The sequence below is a fragment of the Giraffa tippelskirchi genome, chromosome 10 (genome assembly GCF_054371585.1).
Source record: "Giraffa tippelskirchi isolate mGirTip1 chromosome 10, T2T-mGirTip1v1.2.pri, whole genome shotgun sequence".
NCBI lineage: Eukaryota > Metazoa > Chordata > Mammalia > Artiodactyla > Giraffidae > Giraffa > Giraffa tippelskirchi.
Window position 1 is genome coordinate 2,599,528 of NC_137284.1, and position 7,626 is coordinate 2,607,153.

The following is a 7,626-nucleotide window of genomic DNA, read 5'->3' on the forward strand; positions in this document are numbered from 1 at the left end:
TGCAGGGGTCCTTGGTGAGGTCCTTCCTGACCGACAGGAGGCTGGAGAGAAGCTGGGCGAGGTCTTCTTGGATCTGTTTGCCCTGCCCTCCCCCACCCCAGCTCAGGTCTCTGTGCTCCGGGGAGTGAGGAGGTGGCAGGAAGGGGCCCTCCCCGCAGACCACAGACCACAGACCCTGGTGCCAGGCCCTGGGGGAGGGAGAGGGCTTCCCTGGGGGGCCGGGCGGGACCGTGAGGACCAGGTTAGCCCAGGCCCAGGCCCTGAGGGGACAGGAGTTCAGGGGACGCTGAGGGCGGCGCCCACGCCAGGTGCCCCCGCTCCTCTGGTGGGTGGGTTGATGGTGGACTTTCCTCTGTGCGGGGCCAGCCAGTTGGACTTTTACTTCTTTCTGGGGCTCTCTTGCAGGGTGTACCCCTTACCTAGAAAGCCCCCTGAAATCCAGGATGGGGTTCCCTGTTTAGACTTCATGGCCTCTGGATATCCACTGCCCTGAATCCTATTCTGCTGCAAACTGATCCTAACAGCAGACCCACGCCACAAGCACTCCTAACTCGTACTAGGGTGTGAGGGATTGCTAGTGGCTTATCGGGAGCAACAGCTGTACTTTGCTGGAGCAGCCGTGAAGAGACACCCCACGTCCAAGGTAAGAGAAACCCAAGTAAGACGGTAGGTGTTGTGAGAGGACATCAGAGGGCAGACACACTGAAACTATAATCACAGAAAACTAGCTAATCTGATCACACGGACCACAGCCTTGTCTATCTCAATGAAACTAAGCCATGCCATGTGGGGCCACCCAAGACGGATGGGTCATGGTGGAGAGGTCTGGCAGAATGTGGTCCACTGGAGAAGGGCATGGCAAACCACTTCAGTATTCTTGCCTTGAGAACCCCATGAACAGTATGAAAAGGCAAAAAGATAGGACACTGAAAGATGAACTCCCCAGGTCGGTAGGTGCCCAGTATGCTACTGGAGATCAGTGGAGAAATAACTCCAGAAAGAATGATGGGATCAAGCCAAAGCAAAAACAATACCCAGCTCTGGATGTGACTGGTGATAGAAGCAAAGTCCGATGCTGTAAAGAGAGCTGTGGTGTTGGAAAAGACTCTTGAGAGTCCCTTGGACTGCAAGGAGATCCAATGAGTCCATCCTAAAGGAGATCAATCCTGGGTGTTCATTGGAAGGACTGATGTTGAAGCTGAAACTCCAATACTTTGGCCACCTCATATGAAGAGTTGACTCACTGGAAAAGACCCTAATGCTGGGAAGGATTGGGGGCAGGAGGAGAAGGGGACGACAGAGGATGAGATGGTTCAATGGCATCACCGACTCGATGGACATGGGTTTGGGTAAACTCCGGGAGTTGGTGATGGACAGGGAGGCCTGGCGTGCTGTGGTTCATGGAGTCGCGAAGAGTCGGACACGACTGAGTGACTGAACTGAACTGAACTATCTGAAGTCTTTCATTAAGAAGTTTTGCATTCTTACTGGGGAACAAAAACTGAATCATTTTGATCCAAAAGGAATGTTTGATCATCTTCTCTCACAGAGAGTAGCTGTTGAGAGCAGGGGCGGAGAAAGGCAGGACTGAGTCACGGAAAGCTCTCTCTGGAGCCAGTCTGGTAGACAATGCAGGGGGTTGTTCAGCCTTTCTGAGCCTCAGCCTCTCCCTTCTGAAGAGGTTTTAATCACACCTTCTTATCAGGTGCTTCGGGAGGGTAGACAGAGGGAATACCGGTGGCCGACAGGCTCCTGTGCCTGGCGTGCAGCAGGGGCTCCATTATTGCTCCGTTAACCCCCGTGGTCAGAAGCGGGAGAGGTCTGCCCGCTGGTCCTCCACTGCAATCCTCATTAACTCGCTCGCTCGCCCAGCTGCCCCGCCCCCTGTCCTCGGGCGGTCACGTTGTGGGTGTGGCAGCCTCCGCGCCAGGTGGCGCCTCTGGGGCCTCAGCTTCCCCCCACCTGCTGTCCCGTCCGTCCATCTGTCCTCCCTTCCCCGAGCGCGCTAAGTTGCTTCAGTCGTGTCTGACTCTTTGCAACCCTATGGACTGTGGCCTGCCAGGCTCCTGTGTCTATGAGGACTCTCCAGGCAAGAAACTGGAGTGGGCTGCCGTGCCCTCCTCCAGGGGATCTTCCCGACCAGGGACTGAACCCAGGGTTTTTAGGTCTCCTGCATTGGCAGGCGGGTTCTTTACCACTAGAGCCACCTGGGGAGCCCACCTCTCCGTGTGCTGGCACCAAAAGGTGGAGATGCAGCAAAACCCTCGCCCCAGAGTGACCCCTGCTGGGAGGAAAGGAAGATGCTCTAGGGAGAGATGGGGAAGCCGGAGGACCTCGGGGCTCATCCTGAGCGGCAAGAACAAGCCAGGCTGGTCCTGCCCGGCTGTCCGGGGTCATGGAGGCCCGAGCCGGAACCTCGCCCAGAGCCCTCTCCAAGTGCTCCAGCCTTGTGGTTTGTAACCGCCGGCCAGAGGCTCCCCATGGGTGTGGTCCGGGTCTGGCGAGGGGAGCCCCGCTGAAAGACCAGGCGGCTACTAGCACGTACCAGCTGGGCTCACCGGCAGGACGCAGGAGCCTGGGACGCCAGGTAGAGACCAGGTGGTGCCTCTGCAAACCGGCGACCCCCACCAGGACCCCCAGCAAGCCACAGGGAGCTGGGGGGGTGCTGGACCGCATTCTCCTTCCCAGCCCCCAGAGGCCTGCATCCTGAACTTCTGGCCCCCAGCGTGAGAGGACTGAGGTCTATCGCTGAAGTCCCCACGTGGTGCTTGGCCACCCGCAGCTCCTAGAGACTAACACACGTCCAGCACAAAAGTGGGACGCGCGAGGGCCCCCAGGGCTCTGACGGAGGCCTCAGGGGAAGAGCTGGCGTCCCCTGGCACTGAAGGCTGGAGCACAGCAGTGACTCTGCCTTCTCACCGCATGGCCTGTGACTGGCTGAACAGAAGCGGCCCTTCTCCGTCTTGGAGCAAAGGGGAATGTCATGGGCTGCCCCCCCTCCCTCCAGGGAGGCCTCCTGGCAGCCTCCTGTGTGGCCCGCCTTCCAACCCCTCCAGCTCTTTGTGGTTTCTGGACGGCGAGCCCCTCTGGGCTGGCGTGGTGCCCGTGTGGTTCTCCAGGCCTCTGACCACCGCCTCGCAGTGTGGCCGCAAGGGTGTGTCAACCCCACGGTAAGCGCTGCACGTAGGGGGAGCCCTTACGGGGCCAGGCACACCCGCGGCTTCCGTGTCGGTGTGCTGGCCGCCCCCCCTCCGTGGGTGCGCTCGCGGAGCAGCAGGGGGCGCTCCACCCCTGGGGACCCCTGCGGGGCGGACAGGGATGAGCGAGAGTCTCTGCGGAAAGACGAGGCGGCGGCAGGTCTCGCCGGCTGGGTGGGGTGAGCTGTAATTCACGGCAGCTGACAGGCCCCATCTGTGCCAGGAGTCTGGCCGGCCCGCCTTCTCCTTCACTCACCTGGCAAGGACGGCCCGGGCCGCAGCGGGCTGCCGGGCACCTCGCCAGCGACGGGGGCGGGCCCCGGGCCCCGGGGAAGGAGGCACTGCGTCCTGTGGGTGCAGCCTCCGCTGTCCCAGGGCATGGGGGCTGTGGGACCCGCAGGGGAACGGCCCGTCTGCTGGCTTTCATCTGCCATGGAGGGGTCCCTAGGAGCCCAGCCTGCTCTGCGGGCGGCTGCTGGGTGGTAGCCCGGCAGTCGGTCCGTCCAGCAGGCTGTGTCATTGACCGCGTCATCACCAGGCTGTCCTGGTGGACCTCGGGGAGCCCGCAGTGAGCAAAGCAGAGGGTCTCACTGTCCAGGGTGCCCTCCAGGCTGAGAGACAGTAATCATGCAGATGGACAGGCAGCTCGTGGCAGTGCATGCCCACCAAGAGACCCTCACTCCGCAGCCCCCGTCCTGCTCGCCCCCAGACCTTGGCAACTGCAGCTGTGATCTTCCTGACCCCCTGACGTCAAGGGATCTGGCCCAACCCCCGGGGCAGTCTGGCCGGCCCCTCATCTGTGCAGCCTCGTGGTGGGTCTGAGATGGGGTGAGGGGAAAGCGCTGCGTGCCCCTCCCGTGGCAGGGATGACGCCCCTGCCCCCAGGGCCGGCCCCTCAGGCCCTGTCTCCTGTTGCCCCGGGGTTCCGTCAGCCGTACCCCCACAGCCCTGGCTCAGGCTCCCACTCCTCTGAGACGAGCCCTCCCCTCTCTGAAGGGCTGCATCCCTGGAGCCAGACCCCAGGGGATGACCACAGCTCTGCCACTTACTAGCTGTTTGACCTTGAACATCACTGAACCTCCGGGTGGCAGAATTGCAGGATGGCTCAATGCCCCCTTTCCATGATATCCTGCCCTTGAGCTTGGGTGGCACCTGTGGATAGCAGCGAGATGGTGCCCGTGATGACTTCACTCAACCTGGCGACGGGGATCTTTGCAAGAGGTCACTGAGGCCTCTAGTCAGTCAACTTTGGTTAATCAAACAGGAGATGAGTGGAGTGGGTCTGGCTACTGGATCCGGAGGTCAGAGACTGAGGAGGCTGTGACAGGAGGGAGGCCCAAAGACAGAAGAGGCCATGTGGCAGGGAACTCAGTGGCCCCGCTGACAACCAGCTAGGAAACAGGGACCTCAGTCATAGAAATGGAGTTTGGCCAATGGCCTGAGTGAACGTGGGTGTGAGCTCTCTCCCAGGGGATAAAGAAGGAACTGGCCGGCAGGTGTCCTGATTTCTGTCTGTGAGGCCCTGAGCAGACACCCCAGCAAAGCCTGGACTGCTGGCCGCAGTGGAGGGTGGAAGGGGAGAAGCACTTGAAGCTGCTAAGTCTGTAGCCATTTGTTACACAGCACTAGCTGATGAATACAACCTCCCACGCTTCAGTTTCCCCAGCTGCAAGACAGAGCTTACTCAGGACAGCGGTTACTCACAGCTGGGTGTAGGGATAAGAGAGCGAGAACAGGAGGCCCCCAGGACGGCCGCACTCAGCAGGTGGGGGCCGGGGGGCTGTTTTGGTGGCCACGGTGCCCTGCAGTCAGCTCCCGCCACCTTCCCTGCCCGCCTGGCTGCACCCTGGAGCTTGCGCCCTTCATCGCCCTGTTAATGATCGGCTCTGAGTCTGTCTTATGGTTGGGGTGGGGGTGGGGTGGGGATGGAGGTGTCCGGCTCTTCCTGTATCTCCTGGACCCCCAGGGAGGTTTCACACAGAACGATCTCTGGAAATGTCTGGTGAGCATATCTGTACCTGGACGGATGAGCTGCTGGTCAGAGAAGGGGTTTGGATCTCTCTCGGTGCCTGGGGCACCCTGTCTGCTAATGCTTGGCCCTAGCCGGGTAAGGACAGGGTGGGTCTCAGATGGCCCTGTTACTGAGGTGGGGGCTCCTCCCCTGCCACGGGAGCTGCCCTCCTGCTGACTCAGTCCTCAGGGCCCCCACAGGCCTGGAGAGGGAGCCGAGAGGACGTGGGTTCAAGGAGGCCTGAGGGGCTGGAGGGGCAAGAGGGGGGCCGTAGTTTCCCGGGGTGGACAGGGCTCTGGAGGACGGACACATATGTGACAAGGACAAACTATGGGCCCGCCGAGGACTGCCAGCCAGAGGATGCTGGCTCCTGACTCAGCCAGCTGCTATGTGACACTTGCTGGCTGGAGGTGAAGGCCCAGAGGGCTCCAGGACACACTTGGGTCACCCTGGCCCCCGGGCCCCGAGCAGGCTCCTCTGGCCGGCCGGCTCTGGGGCATCCTCGCCTCTACCCTGGCCTTACCCAGGGGGAGTGTGAGGAGGTGGGGTGGTCCTGGGTGGGAGGGGCGGGAGGCGGTAAGGGTCTGGTCTGGGGGAAGGGGACCGCAAAGCTGGTGAAGTCCAGGGATCTGGGACATTGCAGGAGGGCTGTCCAGCCCAGGGACCCATGTGGGCCTGGGGGGCCCTGTGGGGGCTCCGTGAGAAGGACGGCAGGAGCCCAGCCAAGAGGCTTGTTGGGGCTGCCCAGCCCCTCACAGCCCCAACCCCTAACAGCCCTGCTCCGCCCCGGGGAACACCAGCCCAGCTGCAGTCACCACCCTCTCCCGGCTCCCAGCCCCCCAGCACCCCATCACCTCGGGTTTCCTTTTAGGAAAAGAGGGTCTTTCACCAAAAATCACCAGCCAACAGCTTCAACCAGACCTCTGGAGGGGTGTCTCTTGTGGCCCTGGGGGCCCTCCTTGCAGGGAGAGACCCAGCGTGTGGGGACCCTAGGGGAAGCCTGAAGGGACCCTCTCCCCTGCAGCCCTGCCCGGGAGGGGGGCCCAGGGGCTGTGGGCTCAGCGTCTCCCTCCCTGCCTTCCTTGGCTGCAGGAGGAGAGCCTGAGATGCGAATGTTTGGATGTTTCCTTTGGCCCAATTAGTATTCCTCTCTTCACCCCCTCTGCCGCCTGCAGGAGTCAGCCTGAGAGTCACCCGGAGGCAGTGGGACATTGAGGAACCAGTTACTATGGCCCCGGAGGGACAGAGGTCACGTCCAGCCTCCACGACCGGTGGACGGTCCTCCTGGGAGGGCACCAGCAGGGCTGCAGGGAGGCTGGTCTGAGTGCCTCCTCTACTGACCTGGGGTGGGAGGCACCTAGAAGATGGGAGGCTCAGACCCGGGGCTGGCTGCCACAGGGCCTACTGGTCTCCACCCGTGGGGATGGCCTCCAGGGCCGGCTGCCCTCCCCTCCCCGCTCCTGCCCACGACTTGAGCCATGGGACTTCTTGCTGCCAGACCTGTGGGCACAGCCTTTCAAGAGGCACCTACTTATCTGAGACCAAAATAAATTTGTTGGCTCTCAAAGATGAATAGGAAAATGCAACATCAAAATTAATGAACGTTCAGTTAAATTTCTAGCAGCAACAACCAACACCACACCTATGGCCTGGTGTTACACCACGCCAGCCACCCCACACCCAGGCGCGCGTCTCATTCTCACAAGAGTGGAGAGGAGGCGGCACGATTATTAACATCCCAGATGGGTAAAGGGAGGCAGAGGAAGGAGGCAGGCCCTTGCCCAGGGACACTCAGCTAGGGAGAACCAGGGACTTGAACCCAGGCTCCGGGACCATCACCTCTGCCGCCCCGTGTCCTCCACGCTGGCCGGTCTGGTCAGCTAGCCCAGTCTAGGGAGGCCCTGCATCCAGCCCCGGGGCTCTCCCGGGGCCCCCGAGCTGGCTGCTCCTGCCCCACCGCACCAACAGAGCCTTCCTCACCCAGAGTCTGGACCTCAGGCCCCGGCTGCAGCCTCCTTGTGTTATGTAAATGCTGGAGGAGAGAACGCTGCTGTGGCCGGGCCCCTCCTGACTTCGGAGCCCCCCAGGGTGAAGGCACTCAGCTGAGCTCCCCAGGTACGTTGTGCACAAGGCTGGAGATGGGGAGCCGAGCCCTGCCGACCCCTCTTCTGCTGCAGGAATCTCGTCTGCACCCCAGGTTGCATCCGTGTCCTCTGTCACCACCCAGAGCACCTCTCAGCTTTATCCTCCACCCTGTTGGCTCAGAAATCCACAGATACCCCCTCTCAAGCCAGGTTTTTAAGAAAGAAACTGCGGTGGGCAAAGAAGCCAGAAGTCTGAGGCCCTGATGGGACAGAGGGATCTGCAGAAGTGACCCTGCAGGGCTCGCAAGTCCCAAAGTGCCCGCCCTGTCCGGCT